Here is a 16,349-nt window from a genome sequence, read left to right as displayed (position 1 = left end):
TAATAAAGCTTGAATTTTTCAATACTGTTAAAAATGGGGCTCTGACAGCTCACCGCCAGTGCAAGGGACAGGCGCCGACAACGCATGGTGAGCCACCGAATTAGCAATACCATACATCATAAAATCTAATTAAATCAAGGAGCAGAATCAAATTAGTTTTCTGTGACTCAAACCGCCCGCCAAAAGGGCTCTATTAAATGAACTGTAGAGAGGGAATTAAATAATTCACAGTGAGGGATTTTGCATTTATACAAAAATTGTGCACTTAATTGTCCGTGCTATATTACAGATTTGGCCTTATGTTAACAATGAGCCTAAAGCACACTTACTCGTGCGCACTGGGCACACATTAGGGCCTACATGGTCGACAAGGCTTCAAACTAAGGGGATATTAGAGTAACCATTGGCTCGATAGCACTAGTATAGTAGAGCATAGAGGTCTAGAGCGGGCAAAGGGTATACTGATTATTCTCCAGTGAGCTATAATATGCAAAATGAAAGACAGCAGTGTTGAAAATAGGGTTAAATAATGATTTAGATGTGAATATTGGGTAAGATATTACATCTGATGCTTCAAAAGTTTGGACACGCCGTATCATGTAGGCTGGTGGGCTTATCAAGAAACCCACAGGTAGACCATCAAACTTAACATGTCAGATGAAGTTCTGTCATGAAAATGGAGCACTTTTGTCACAGCGCTGTGTGAGCGTTCAACCATCCCAGCTATTCTCTTCGTCTCGCACCCCCCTCCCCATCCCCCCCCAGCCCCCATCTCCCATACACCCCTTTTCCTTCAATCTCTCCATCTCCCGCGCTTCCCTCCCTGGCATCAAAACAGCACAACTTTATTATAGTCGCTGTCAATACCGTAATAATAAAAGAACGTAGAGGAGAGAGACTACCATATTACACTTTTAACGAGAATATAGCAGATGCACATTGAGTGAATATTGAGTTTTAAAACTTGCCGGCGTGTGATTTGTGGCCTTGTCAGTACAAATATTTTTCAATGTCACGGTAGCAAGCCGGGGCTGTCACTTCGGCGGTCAGCTGGGATGGGGGGAGGCAAAACACAATGATCTGGCCCTTAATGGAGAACCGCTGGGACTGGCATGGAGGTGATGAAGCACTGTTTAGTTTGCGACTGCCATATTTCTGCTTGGGGACGCTATTATAAAACACAGTGTTATTTTGTCAGATTTCAATCATGAGCCAGGTTATTTGTCACCTGCTGTCACATTGTTGGGGCAAGTCAGGCTGACAGTGAAATATGAGCGGTCCCAGCCCAACCCCCTGCTCTGGAGAGTTTTCTTTAGTCTGGAGGTATAACTCAAAACAGCCATTCAGATTCCATTTCTTTGTCTCATTATGTCAGTATAGAGGCAAAAAAATGATATGAAAATGAAGTTTTATCTTCATTTTTAATCTATCTTGTTTTAAGACTTCCCTTTTCTTCTTTTTCCTTCTGTTATTTTTTATCCAGTTATATTGTCATGGAGCGTAATCTTCTAGAGTAATCACAGGTCTTGATGCATCTCTGTTTAGCAGGAGCGACAGTGTCAAGTATCTTCACGGAGGAAGCCCCAGGGAGCTATGGTTTAATTTCCTCCTACAAAAAGTGCTCTTAGATGGGATTTACTTGAATATGGCCTTATTGTGTTGCCTTATAGGCCAGGTATTAAGATAGTAACAGTGCTCATCCTTTCTTAACAGCCCATGTTGATCATAAGAAGTCACAAATGACCAGTTGGACACAAGAACATCCAGGTGGAGGTCAAATTCAATGGCTCCAACTCCAAATTGCATTGGGAGTCTTTTCTTGAAGCTATTCACTCTACCTAATCTTGAGAGCGTCATTGTTTCGCTAATCCCTTTTGTGGCATTTGCGATTAAACAATACTTTTTAAAATATTTCATGGCATGCATTTATTTTTTATCTGAGTCTGGATTCCAAAGAGATTTCATAAAGTTCAAGCATGCAACTCAGTGACATATGATGAACATTATGCGCCTGCCATGATGCTGCGTAGAATGCTATTTAATTTTCCCTTTCAGCGGTTACATCTCCTGTGTCTGAAATGTAGAGGAAAACAAGAACCTGGCTCCTCAATTTGCTTATTGACATTGAAATCTGCTTTTCAGTTCATTGTACATGTCAGTGACTGAGACACCCCTCAGTAACTACATTTCCAAATCATATCAGTTTTATTTCCTTGTCGCCCTTGTGTTTGAACGTCATGGCCTCTAACCCAAACATAGAACAGGTATTATCCCTGTACTTTAAAATCGGACATTTCCTTCAATTTATGCATGCAAAATGAACTGTCTCTATGCACCATTACTTTAGACTGTTTGTAGATGTTGCCAAACTATCAGTTGATACATACAGTAAATATGCAAATAGAATTTGATTACTAACACTACCTTCTCTTAGTTGAGAGACAGGGGTGACATTGTATACCTTCACCCTTCCTAGTCGCCGAATGAAGCTGTGTTATTGCCTCTGCAGATGAGCATGCTCGTTCTGCACGTCTCTGCTTTTATAGTAGCCAAAAAATATGTAAAGCAAGAAAAACTTTTTCCTTGTTGCCTGCTTTTCACTTCCTTTTTTTTTTGCATTTTAATTCCTCTATGCGTTCACGGATCAGGTGGCTCTAATTAAGTGAATCACACTTTCACATGCAAGACAGTGCAAAATACATACACATGCAGTACAATGCACACATAAAGCAAACACACACAACAACCATTAGCTTTGGCTGACACCGTAGCCATTAGCACACTGTTTCTAGTTGTGTGCGCTCCATTCCAAAAGAAGAATCATTTACATAATGTGTGTTTTCCCCAAACGGTGTGAACAACCGGCACTCTGTGTAGGTTTCCTGCTGGCAAATGTTTCAAACTGACCTTGGGAAACGGTCCATCTGCAAACGCAGTTACATCAATAATGGGCCTTTTTACTTGGTTTTGTGTATACGTGTGTGTCTGCAAGCATGCAGATGTGCATCTGAGTGTGTATGTGTCTCTGCATGTGCACACTTATACACGCCTGTGTGTGTGTGTGTGTGTGTGTCTACAGCTGATGACTCTGTGCCAGCCGGACGGCTTTTATACGTATTAATATTAATATGTGCCTGAGCTACAGCCCATCACATCCCTGCCCTATGGTGCAGAGTGTCCAAGGGCGACCATTATCATCCCTTTCTGACTGTCAGTGAACCTGGAGGAAAGTAAGATAGGCACGTTGACTACCGTGCTGGGGTCAAACAGTCAGGCTAATACAGCTCAAATCACCAGTAGTGTGGAGGATACAGTAAAACGTGCTTGGATGATGTGCATCTATTTGTGCTGCAATTCCATATGAAATGCATCCTCTTATGGATACATGCTTGAAGTCTACACACACACACACACACACACACACACCAAAGCTCAGAAACATGCACACTTGTCTTCATGTACACACACTAACATAAAAAGGTACACTGTTTTTAAAAAAAAAAAACCTTCATACCGGTGTTTATCAGGCCTCTTACCATGAATAATCAATGACAAGTACTATTCTTTTCAGACTAAGTTGGTATTTTGCTCCCGAGGGCTGTATTGATGATAATGTTAACCATGTCCTATAAAATCAATCAATCAATGGAATATTAAATGTATATGTCTGGGAGGTTGTCAGTGGAGCGCTCAGGGGTGAATCTCCAATAGCCTGTCAAGGTTTATTGCCTTTTATGGGGGATCCACCAACGCACTGTTTCCATGAAAATACACCTGTACAGTATATCAAAGAAGCTGTGATATCAGAGCTACAGACAGCAAGTGAAAAAGACAACCAAACAAGCTCTTTCTCCATCTCTTTTCCTCCCTCTTTTATGTGCACAGACAGAAACCCCACTCCACCACTACACACCAAAATAGATGAATTTTGCTTCAACAAAGGCAGTATGGTAATTAAATGTAAGATAAGGCCATTCAGAATGCCCAAGACAGTGCCAGGCAAATATCCTGATCAGCTTAAAATCAACCAAGTGGGACAGAATAACAAAAATCCAAATTGGTTGGTCTAGATCAGCTTGATAGGGCTTTCAATATAATACACAACAATGGCCAAAATGAATAGGAATCAAATTACAAGAGCTGTGATATGGCATGAAACTGCATGGGGGAATTCAAGCACAATCACTTTTCAATGTGGCTTCCAATATTGCAGCCAATCCTCGCACGATTCATATCCGATCACAAATAATGTTTATCACCCTCATATCTCTCTCCCTAATGGAAAAGGCCTAGTGTTGGGGTTTAAGGAGTGCATTCATTTTTAATGAGGTCTGGGCATTGGCCAGAATGAAATGAACAGACAGAGAGTTTTGGGCCACTGTAGCAACGACTGGCAGTAAAAGGTCGATCCATTCTTTCTAATTTGACCAGGTTATGTGCTACTATATGTTGCTAAGTTGTTTATTACAACCAAGCAGCATTTTCACTATACTGTTACAGAACTGTTTAGAAAAGGGCTAAAGCTCAGCTGCTATTGCAAAAGACTTTTTTTCTCCTGTTAGGAAGTTTCAAAGGGCTGCAAATTGTTCAAAGAGATTTAATCCTACAACAAAAAAAGAGATGCTGTTTTTCGGTGGTTTCAAATCCATATTGTTGAGGTCACTGCCTTTAAATAACCTCAGTGATTGCTACGTTTTTTTTCCATTAGTAAAACTCTTCAAGTGCCATATTATAGATTCATTCAAGCCTAGGCTAAAATCTAATTCCTGCACTTGTAGGAATGAGATATTCTGTATGTTCACCTGATTTTCAACTAACAAAATTACACACTTACAGTGCTGAAAAAGGGAAGCTATATCACTTGAACCTGAACTTGAAGTAATTCTCTATAGTGTTTATGAGTTCAGAAGGACCATCAAATTTCATGTAAAATAAGCTCTCATGCAGAAGAAGACACTCATATTTTATGTCTAATTCTGGAGGAGAAGATGTATTTCCTGCTTCCCCAGGAAGCGTGATTGGTGTGTGACTGCGCGTCGTGACGAGATCACTTGGCGGGGGCTGAGGATAAAATGTCGCTTAGGATAATGTGATTGCCCTTAAGGTACAAGGAGGTGAATTATATTCCCTGATTTATAATCTGAAAATTAAAGACTCACTCATTTTCTAATTTAATTCCACCTTCAATGGAACAATGTTCACTCTGAGCCAAATTGGCGAATAATGTTACTAATTCAGATGCAGATGTAATTTCTATTCGGGGGGCTGCAGCGTGTGGTGATGAACGAGTCCCGGATGGATCGTTGCCACTCCTATCTCCCCGTCTCGACAATTCCCCAGCAGTTGTGATAATAACCTGAGCAATAAAGGAGGGAGAGGCAGTGCTACCCTGTTCCACTCCTCATACCCCAAGTCATCTGATACTTCATCTAATAGTATTTCTGTCCTTTCCTGTGTCACTCTGTCTTAATGCAGCTGACACTGCGCTCTTCCATACAGGAAAACAGAGTATGCAGAATATTATCGATGTAAAACTGCATTAACACGAAGACTCTTAATAACCTGCATAATTACTGCTGCCTTCTGCAATACAAAAAAGTCATTGCAATAAATCTGCTGTTAAAAACTTGATTGAATGCAGGGTAAATGTCAAGGTAATTATGAGGCGGCGAGGGTTAAAAGCAACGTTAAATCCTCCCACAGAGTGGTGACATTCAAGCAAAGGAGGAAGAGATAAGTGAGGGAGGAAAGAGCAGAGCGACAGGGAGAGGGCCGAGTTTGTAAATGTATCAGCCAATACGAATCTAACAGTTCCTCACTTGTCACTGGCCTTTTATTTATGACTGCAAACCATTTGAGATATGACCTCTCTATGACTGGTTTCTTCCTGCACGCTAATGGGCCCATTAAGGACAGAATTCATCATGTTTTAATATTGTAATGACACAAACACGTTCAGTCTGCACATGTGATCGTTGAATTCCTCATTTGGTTATTTCCATGTTAGCTCACTTGACCCTTAACACGAAACTCTCTCCAACCGCACAGTGTGTAAGGTCACCAAGTGGAGATGAAAGGGGACAAAAGGAAACCTGTGTTCCCACTTCATCACCCATTTTGCACCCTACGCTATCACGGGGATTAGAGAGGAAGTCTGCTGCATCCCTTCATCCGTCTCAGCATCAGGCAGCCATACAGATGCCAGAATACAACCATTTAGTAGAGGGGCTGGTGGAGGTCAGGTCATTTACTCACCGTTCAGCCTTGCTGAGGGAGGGAAGGGGTCGGTTGGGGGGGGCGGCGGGGGTAGCGGCACAGCTGAAAGGTTGTGGTCGCCGTGTCGTGTGCCTCCTCTTCAAAGCCTAATGATCTGCCAAGCATAATGACCCCAAGACGACGGGGCCTCTACAAGCCTTGACTAGGCCTCCTCTAGTCCCTGCTCACACTCACTTCACTTCAGAAATAATACGAAAGAAAGATTTTTTTTTTCTTGCTTTTTTTGTTCTCCCCCCGATCGACCCCCCCACCCACCCCCGTACCCCCGCCTGCTATCCACCCTCAGCCACTGTACAAGCCAAGGCTCCATGACAAAAAGCCAATAGAGTTAGCTGCCAAGGCTTGGAGCTCTGAGAGGGATAACTGGCGCAGAAGGTTAAAGCAACAATGTGCTCAGCCCCATTGAGCTGCTCCTTCTGTGTTGATGGTGAATGTGTATGTGTGTGCGTGTGTGTCTCAAAATCAGTGTGTGTATAAGGTGTCAAGGGTTGTTAAAATGTATATGCTCTGATATATCTAAAAAGAACACCTGTTCACTTGTGTGTTCTGCAGCTACCCAAATAATGAGGGCTTCATTTGATATCAATCAAACCTTAGTTATGAGTTTAAGAGTTTAGGAGAAACTCAATACGTGTATTGTGTAGAATGAAAGAACGTGAAGAGTAAAGCGCACGCAGGCTTTGTGATTGCCTCAGTAGAAATGCTAATTATTTGCTTCTTTCATTTTGAAACGCTGACCTAAATGCAGACTCCGAAGCGAAAAGCAAATGTCTGGATTTTCAGATTACAAATGCCTTTTTCTCACAACAATTTCAAGGCGACTGCTTTTCCACAGAAGGGACACAGCCACAATGAAAGGTGTGATATCCCCTCTCTGCAAACCATAATGGTGCCTTGTTTGAAAATGACAGGTGTACGAATGAGGCCCTCTCTTTTCCTAAGTACGTCAAACCGTGGTCATTCACTCTGCTTTGTTTTTAGCGTAATAGCCCCATTTACAAAATGTCGGTGAAATTAATGTGGGACAAACGCAGCGGTAACTGAGCCAACTAATTTTTGCTCATTCAACTTGAATTATTAATAGGTGAGAAATATACCATATGCTTTCAGAGGAACGGCATACATTCATTTTATACAGAATTGCTGCTGTTTTGTGAAAAGTATAAGTAGCTTAACTGCTCTTTTCAAAAGGGGTGACTTATATGGAGGCCTTAATGATGTATAAATCAGCCTGTGTAATTATGCTTCCAGCTGCTGCCTTGGGCCGGGCTGAAACTATAGGCCCTCAGCACTGAGACTGGAGCCTTCATCACCTGAATCCCTCTTCATCAACCAGCACTAGTTTTCTCTCCTCAGATCACATTATTATGAGTTATTGAGAGAGAGAGCAGGAGAGAGAGAGAGAGAGTGCTCAGAGCTGTAAGCAATTATATATGTGTGCATGAATGTATGTGTGTGTGTGTGTGTTCATACATTTGCAGACATGTTTATGCGTGTGAATCTGTGCACATGTGCTCATGCACTGGCACATTTTTTCCTTCTTTCTTATCATTGAAGTGTACCATCAAAAAATTTCACTTTGTCACAAAATATATAAAAATACATAGTTTGACAAACTCTCTGACAAATTCAGTCAATGCTGTTTATTTATTTATTTATTCTGTCACTTATGACTATAGCTTTCACTCCTGTGCTCACATGCACAGCACGCTCATTACAAGTTTAGTGGAGGGTTTAGCAAAGAAGGACCAGAATGTGGTTTTGTCTTGGTGAAGAGATGGGGCACCACCTAGTGTACAGTCACTGCCACAGCTTCGAGCCACCTTTCTTTCCATTGAAACCTTTGTTTATGTTTATATTTTACACACAATACATTCAACACACAAGCAATATCTGACAAAATATCTGCAACGACTTCAACTAGTTGCCCTTTACACCTATAGGGACATTTGCATTTTGAAGCCTGTTTTCTTTTTGTCAGCCTGGTCCAGATCTTATGTAACTGTGCTATAGATGGTGGAGTGGGCGTTAAACATCTGCATTAAGCAATAAACACCGTAAAGTGAGCTGCTTCACTTCCTCCCCCTCACAACTGATAAAACTTTAAAAATCACTAACATGTTCTTTGATCAGAAACATACAGATTTCAGCTGTTTGTCAAACTCTGTTCAAGAATCAGATTAGAAAACATCATAGCATCAATGGTGGTGTTGAGGAAACTCTCTGGTGTCTTTGTCTGTGAGTCCTATCTGTGAAAAGCCATTTGTTTTGCATAAATAAACTCCATTTGTTTGGCAGAGCAAAGAAAGATGCAAAGCACTGTGGTCACAATGACCTGGAATAAGGGTACTGAAAATAGACAAAGGCCTGGACTTACTGTCAATGAACAACAATGTGTTTTGGAATTATGCCCTTCCTGAGAAAAGCTGTGGTGAGGTAAATTTAAATGTGGATACCTATCAGTATCCCTTTGTTTTATGACACATGCTGTATCAGTTATCATTTACATGTCTCATTGTTCTAAGGCCACAAACATCTTTTTCATGCGAACAAGTTCTCCCTAACTGTAACACATATTTACACTCATTGTTCAAATGATCGAAAACAATGTTTATTACTCTATGAGTAAATATCAACACCTTACTGTATGACCACTGTGAGTTTGAAGCATTTGTCACTAATAGGTGTTCATCCAAACAAAGCCGACAGGTCCATTTACATTTTTATGCAGGGCTATATTTAATAATGTGACTTATTTGCTAATGTTGAGGCAGTAAACTATTGAAAAGGAATAATTTAAATAGTCATACACACAAAATCCATCAACGAAAACTCATGTTCACATGCTTCTTCCTTTAAACATGCTCTTCCCTGGATGTTTGTAACAAGGATGGACATCTTGATAACAAGCAGAGTGAAACCATATTGGGATTAATGACCAAGCACCTCCTTGTTAATTGTCACATCAAACAAACAGGTCCTAATTGGCAAAGGTTCCAGCCTGGTGCTAAGTGGACACAGAGTGGGCTCTGCCTCTAGATCGGTCTCCTTTGTCTGCTTTCATTAGAGGGTCAAGCCCCTACATTAAGAAGCCCATACTGGACTCGTGTTTTCTTTGGTGTGGAATGAAACACACACCTGCTACTCTCAGGCAATGAAAAGGAACTTGAATCTAATATCACCATCATGTGCCTTCTATTAGTGTTTACAATGCCCATGTTTTGTGTTGATTTTGTCTGTGACGCAGTGGGCATGCTTGTATTTGTGCTGCAGTTTTAAGAGAGAGAAGACGGAGATGGAGGAGAGAGATATAGTGAGAGAGAGAGAGAGAGGGGAATAAAAGAGCAGAGGAAACTCATATTGGAGCAGAGAGGTCAGGCTTTAGTTCAACTTCTCTCCCAGTCTGCAGTGTGTACTCTCTGATCTGCGGCTGCGTGAAGGAAAGGAACCTTTACCTAGACTTGAACACACTTGACACATTTCACCTTTTTTTTAATCTAAAGACTCCAGTAATGTATTTGCACAATAAAATATTTGGATTGACTCTATAAGTGCAAGAATGTGGCCAAATAAGAAAAATTGCACAAAAAAGGCTAATGTGATTATGTGTTCTCTGATAGTCTGAAATTGAGTGAACTGGTCATGAAAATTAAAACTAGATCGCTTAAATTTTTTATTTGTCAAATTTATATACCGTACACGCACACACGCAAACAGCTATGCACACACACAAACATGCTGCTCCATCTTGAAATGCTAATTTATGATTAGCATCATTATGCGGTAGTGTAATTTCACAAAAGCCTTCCCACAGTGGCGCACAAAAGACTCATTCACCGCCAGAGCTGCTCTGTGCGGGGAAGAATTATGGCACGCAGATGAATCCATTCATGTGGGAAAGGATTTATTCGATAATTATAGACCTTCACAGTTTTAATGCCACTTAATGAGGAGCTTGCATAGTGTGATTCCTACTCAGGCTGACGAATGGATGTTGGTTTTTATTCTGGTGTTTTTTGTTTTGCTCTATACAACATCTGTTAGCCTTTTCTATGCTGAGAACTAGCTGGGACAGTGCTTGTGGGGCCAGGATTTTTTCTCTCTCTCTGTGTATTATACAATAACTCACATTATTTTTTTTATGCTTTATTGTGTCAATACATGTTGTTGATACATTTCCTGCTATTTAAACATCTTTACAATTTTTGACCTTTTAACTTTTTGTTATCCTTCACCCATACAGAAAACACAGTGTATACATAGACAATAAAGTAAGTACCTGTATAGAAGTTACTGATCATAGTGTATATATCCATACATATTCACATATACATACATATCCATACATCCATGCACTCACATGTATAAACATACACATAATTAAAAGGAAGAAATTATAGAAGAAGGCCTACTACTGCTACTATGGTTTTCTATTACACTTTTATACGTATTACTTAAATCAACTTCTCAAAGCATTATCTGTCTAATATTACATTAATATTTATTTAATATATAGTTAGTCAATTACCTTTACTTAATTTAAAGAAAGCCCATCTTTTTTCCAACAACTTATTATATTTATTCTTATAGATTTTGTAATTTACCTTTTCCATAATATATATGTCCTCTACTGTTTCTAGCCACTTTGCCTTAGGAGGTTCCAATTTTTTCCAACCTCTTGTTATTTGCTTGAGTGCTGTAATTCTCAGGATCCAAAAAAGATATAATTCTTCCTTTTGTAGGCTCTTTGGACGTGTTCCCAACAGTATATTTTGTTTTTCATGTAAAGTATATTGTTTTACATGTAAAGTATATATTTGTATGGTCAGCTTTATTTTCCCCACATCCCCTCCAGCAGCTGGAAATGTTTTGTGGATATGGTCGTTAGTTTTCTAAAGTATCTTATATTCATCTTCCAAGCATATTCCTGCCAATAGGGTGAGGGTAGAGGAAAATATCTTTAAAGCTATTATTCCAATCATTATCTAGTATAGTTGTTTTCAGTTCCGTCTCCCATTTGTCTTTAATAAAGTATAAATCTTAAATTTTGCTTTCCTGAAGTATTTGGTAGATTTGTCCAGTTGTGTTTTTGAGATTATGGCTTTGGTGAGTCTTTACCATAAGGGGGTGGAGATCTCCAAGAGTTCTAATTTGGACTTTGTCTCTTAAATAGCTTCTCACTAGCAAATATTGATAGAAATAATCACTAGAGAAGCCGTATCTATTTGCTATATTTTCAAAGAATCACTCCTTCTTCATTATAAATTTGATAAAAATCTTCTGAGGCCCTTACCTTCCCATATCTTGAAAACATAATCAGTACTGTTTGGAGTAAAATCTGGGTCCCATACTATTTCTCTTAGACAGACCTTGACTCTGGTTATTTCACATATTCTCCAGATTTTAAATGTGTCATATATAGAGTAGTTATGTATTTTGATCTGTGCTTTTTTATAACTGCAGAAAATCAATGTGCTGAGTGGTTCCACCAAGTTGGAGCTTCCATTCTGGGCTTGTCTCATTATTCATCCATATTAAGATTGGTTTTACCTGTGCTGCGTAATGGATTAAATTAGGTAATGTAAGTCACCCTACTTTCTTTTGTTGCAGGATTTTTAGTTTGACTCTTGGCTTCTTTTCGTCCCATATAAATTTTCTCAGCAGCCCCTCCCAAACATTAAAACATGTAGGTGTTATGTATAATTCCATAATTACAGTGATATAGGTGGTCCAAGTTATTAAATGTGGTTACTCCCAGATTTCTCACTTTGTTCTGGTCCCATTTAAAGTCAAACTGTTTTTTTAAAGTCTTTGTCCAGGTGGGCACCAACTTCCATAGTTTCAATTTTATTTAAATTTAGCTCATAGCCAGACAGGACACCATAGTTTGTAATTTCATCTAATAACACAGGTAGTGAGTTATATACTATGTCTGTGAGATACACTATGATATCATCTGCGTACAGCACTAGGTTATGTTCGTCTTCCTTTATTGTGAGACCCTTTAACCTCCTATTTTTCAGAATACTTTCGATTAAGGGTTCTATACATAAAGCAAATATTTGAGGTGATAAAAGTCTTAGAAAGCATCACATTCTCTCTTATTCTTGCGTTTGGTTCTTTATACATTCCCTTAATCAATTTAATAAAGGTTTGATGGAATCCAAACTTCTCACATACTCTGAATAAGAAGGGCCATGACATCCAGTCAAAGGCTTTTTCAGTGTCTAACATCAGTGTCAACATTTGTTGCTTCGTTTTTGCTATATAATCAATGATGTTAATAGTACGCCACACATTGTCACTTAAAAGGCAATCTTTAACTAATCCTGTTTGATCTGGGTTAATTATATTAATGTATATTAATATATGAAAGTCAGTCATGTATATGTGAAAGTCAGTTTGCTATAATTGGTGTGAATAGCTTTTGATCTATGTTTAGGATGGATACTTGTCTGTACGATAAACATTCTGTTGAGTCATTTCTTTCTTTAGGTATAACAGTAATGATTACCATATTCCATGTGTCTGGGCACTGTTTATAGGATCTTGTTGAAAACTCTAGATAGGATGGGAGAAACTAGATATCTGAACTCCTTGTAAACTTCATTAGTAACTCCATCACTTCCAGAACTCCTTCTGATTTTACCTTTCTGCATAACATTTAGAATTTCCGTCTCTACTATTGGCTGTACTAAGATGTTATTTTGTTTATCAGTCACTCAGGGAAGGTTTAAGAATTCCAGGTACTCTTTAACTTCCTGTGTCTACACCTACTACTTCTAGAGTTTAGAGGTGTTGATAGTAATCCCTAAAACATGATGCTATTTTCCCTCTCTTATATGTGGAGTTTTTGTCCATAATGGTGGTTATTGCAGTTTTCTCTCTCTGTTTCTTTAATTTCATTGCTAATATTTTCAGTGCTTGTTATCATAATAGGTTTACCTACAGAGTATGAGATTCTTTTTGATTTCTTGTATTTCTATTGTTTCCAATGCTTTTTAGCTACATTCAAGTGTATCTGTATATCTCTGGTCATCCTTTTTTCATGCTCTTCTTGTCATTTCTTTACTTTGTTTTCCAATACTATCTTTTCTCTTTCTCTTTGCCTCTTTTTCCAGGATGAATATGCTATTATTTCTCTTTGTACTATTGCTTTTGCAGCTTCCCACAGTAAAGTAGATGCCACTCCTCTGCTATCATTATCTCAAAGTAAGACTTCATGCTACAATTTATTTTCTCCTTGAAATGCTGATCACCAAGTTAGGAGTTGTTTAATCCTCCGTACAGTTTCCCCTTGTTCCCTCTTCAAATTTAATTCCATTATGACTGGTGCATGGTCTGCTTGTAATATTTTACATTTTGTAACCTTTGAAATCTCATTTTCAAACATGAAGAAATAATCTAGTCTCAAATTGACCTTACGTGCATCAGCGTAATACAATAAGTCACATTAAGTAGGCAGTTAATTAACAGGCTGGTGGTCAGGTATGAATGAATATTATAATAGCAGGGCTAACACAAATACAAAATACCACTACTCTCATTTCATGTATACTATCTTAACATATAAGATAATTACTATTTGTTGATAATTTCTAAAAGAAATGATTTTGATAACATTGTTAGTTACAACCTATTATAAGCATTTTTTACCTCTAGTTTACCTCTTGTTTACCTTCATGGCAGCTGGCAATAAACACAGACTCATACATCATGCAGTTCAAGGCCGAGCTGAATGATGTTTACCATAATGCCAGTCTTAATGCCTCATAGCCATGTTGTTGTGGAGAGGTAATTAAGTTGCCAAAGTTTAATTGCTCAATCATCAGCAGTTAACAAAAAGGCGTCAGTGCCCCCACACCCCACAACCCCCACCCCACCCCTATACTTTCAACATACTATATTTATAATGGCTAACAATTACTGCAAGGGCCCTTTAGCTGGGATAGCACTAGTAAAAGCTGCCGGCACTAATGAAAAGCTATAATCACTTCGCCCACAGCAGTTATTAGTAGCAAATTATGGGTCAGTTGAAGGGCTAGCTGTTATATGCATTAAGATAAATAACACTGCAGCTTGTGGCAAGTGCAGCAAATGAATGAGTAGCATATGTACCTCTAATTCTACCCATAATGTGTATAATTATTCTTAGATTTTAAAACAGTGTCACTTTTTAATGATATACGTTTTTAATGCATTGATGTATGATAATCAATATGTTCTTTGCATGAAAAATCACTGAATGTGCTTATAATGTGCACTTAACTGAAAATACTTGCAAATTTTGACTGATTGCAACAGCAAATCTATATCTACAACCATATATGTAGATAGACATGCAGTCATCCTTGCCCAGTTTTTAACCACTGAAAACAATTTACACTTCAACCTATTTCATCAGGCACTTTCCAAATCTTTATGGCCAGACTTCCAGATAATGCATTTCTTTTACCAGCAGAAGTATGCTTTGCAAATGCTCTAAATGCAGCATTACTATGCAGAGTGAAGTATATCCCCTTTCTTCCCATCCTCCCCTCTTTCTTTCTGTTCCTTTCTCTCCCCGTCTTTCTTTCAGTCCTTCTCTCTGCCCTGCTCCCTCATCCTGTCCGGTTGCTCAGCCAGGCCCAGTGGAATGCCACGTCTCTTTGATCAAGTCTTCATTATCAGTGACTCTGTGTCGTTTGGGCTGTCTGACGTTAAGGGGGCTAGCTGAGGGAGAAGCGTGGCCTCCGTGTGGAAGAGGCCTCTCTACACAAGACTGAACAATCGCCAGGCATCCCGCCTCCATTAATGAGAAGCATCCCCATCCAACGCAGTCCCCAGGCAGCCTCTACCAGGAGGAATGCTTGGCCCCTGTCACTCATAGCATTGCTGAGGGCTATTAGCAATTCATTAAGTGACTGACTGACCGCCTAGCTGTATCAATTAGGGGATAGTTGATATGTCTGTTATTGTCAGACTCTGTTTGAGATTGCACTGCTTTTCATTCAATGTCTGCTTTTGGTTTTTGTGCTGAGGCTGAGCTGCACAAAGTTATGTTTTGTGTGTGTGTGTGTGGTCTTGGCATGGCGATCACAGGCTTTAACCAAAGATGATAAAGAGTTAACCAATTAAATAATAAATATTGATGAACAGATATAGTTCTTTGATGCATAGATAAAACATTAGTAAACAGTGAAACAGTGTCATACCTTATTTGTTTTGATTTCTGAAATCCTCCTTTCAAAAACAGGGAACAGGAAAATTGTTGCCACCTGGAGGTAAAATGAAGTATTGTCAGAATTATCAAAGACTTGGGCATCATGGCAAACCTTGAGTCTCCACTGATGCAGATAAGCTATAGGTGCCACTGGTTTGAACCAAAACTGCCTTCATCTTATTGAAATACAATCCTTTACCTGGAAGAGGTAATTTCAACTGTCATCTGCAGTAAACAGGTGGACTTTCTGTGGTACCAACTGACACCCTTCTGCCAGTAAATCGGTTGTATCGTATTCATGAATTAACAGGAACAAGAAATAAACAGCAAGCATGCCAAAATTTAAAGTGATTTCTGTTACTGTTAATATTTTGACAAGGTGTAATACAGAATATAAAAAATTTGTTTAACAGCCAACATCCTTGTGGCCTCGCCTGGCTAATATATAAAATATCCTCAGAGTCGACCGTTGTTTAGAGCCAGCTAGGCAAATGTCAGGCAAATTCCCCTTGTTGTTCACAAACATGATTCCTCATTTCACTCTATGCATTTAGATAAGAGCATACTTCTTTGCATGCATATCTGATCATTCAATATGTAGATTCAAAGTGCGATGCTCCCCATCGCTGTTGTTACACAAGCACAGAGGCACTCGATGAAAAATACTGTGAAAGTGTTGTATGAAAGTAGCTGTGCACATCTGTATTTACTCACCTAGGCCTTATTTGCATTAAAAAACTGCAGAGAGATAGTCTCATTTAGGCTTTGTGGCTTGAGTTGACATCCCCTCTCTTTCATTCTCCTAACTGTCACTGTCAGCTCTGACTGTTGCTTTCTGTGTCACACCCAACCTGCGGGTGACTTTGCATGA

Source organism: Thunnus albacares, chromosome 14 (assembly GCF_914725855.1).
Source record: "Thunnus albacares chromosome 14, fThuAlb1.1, whole genome shotgun sequence".
In the NCBI taxonomy this organism is placed as follows: Eukaryota; Metazoa; Chordata; class Actinopteri; order Scombriformes; family Scombridae; genus Thunnus; species Thunnus albacares.
Note: the sequence above shows the minus strand (reverse complement) of the source record.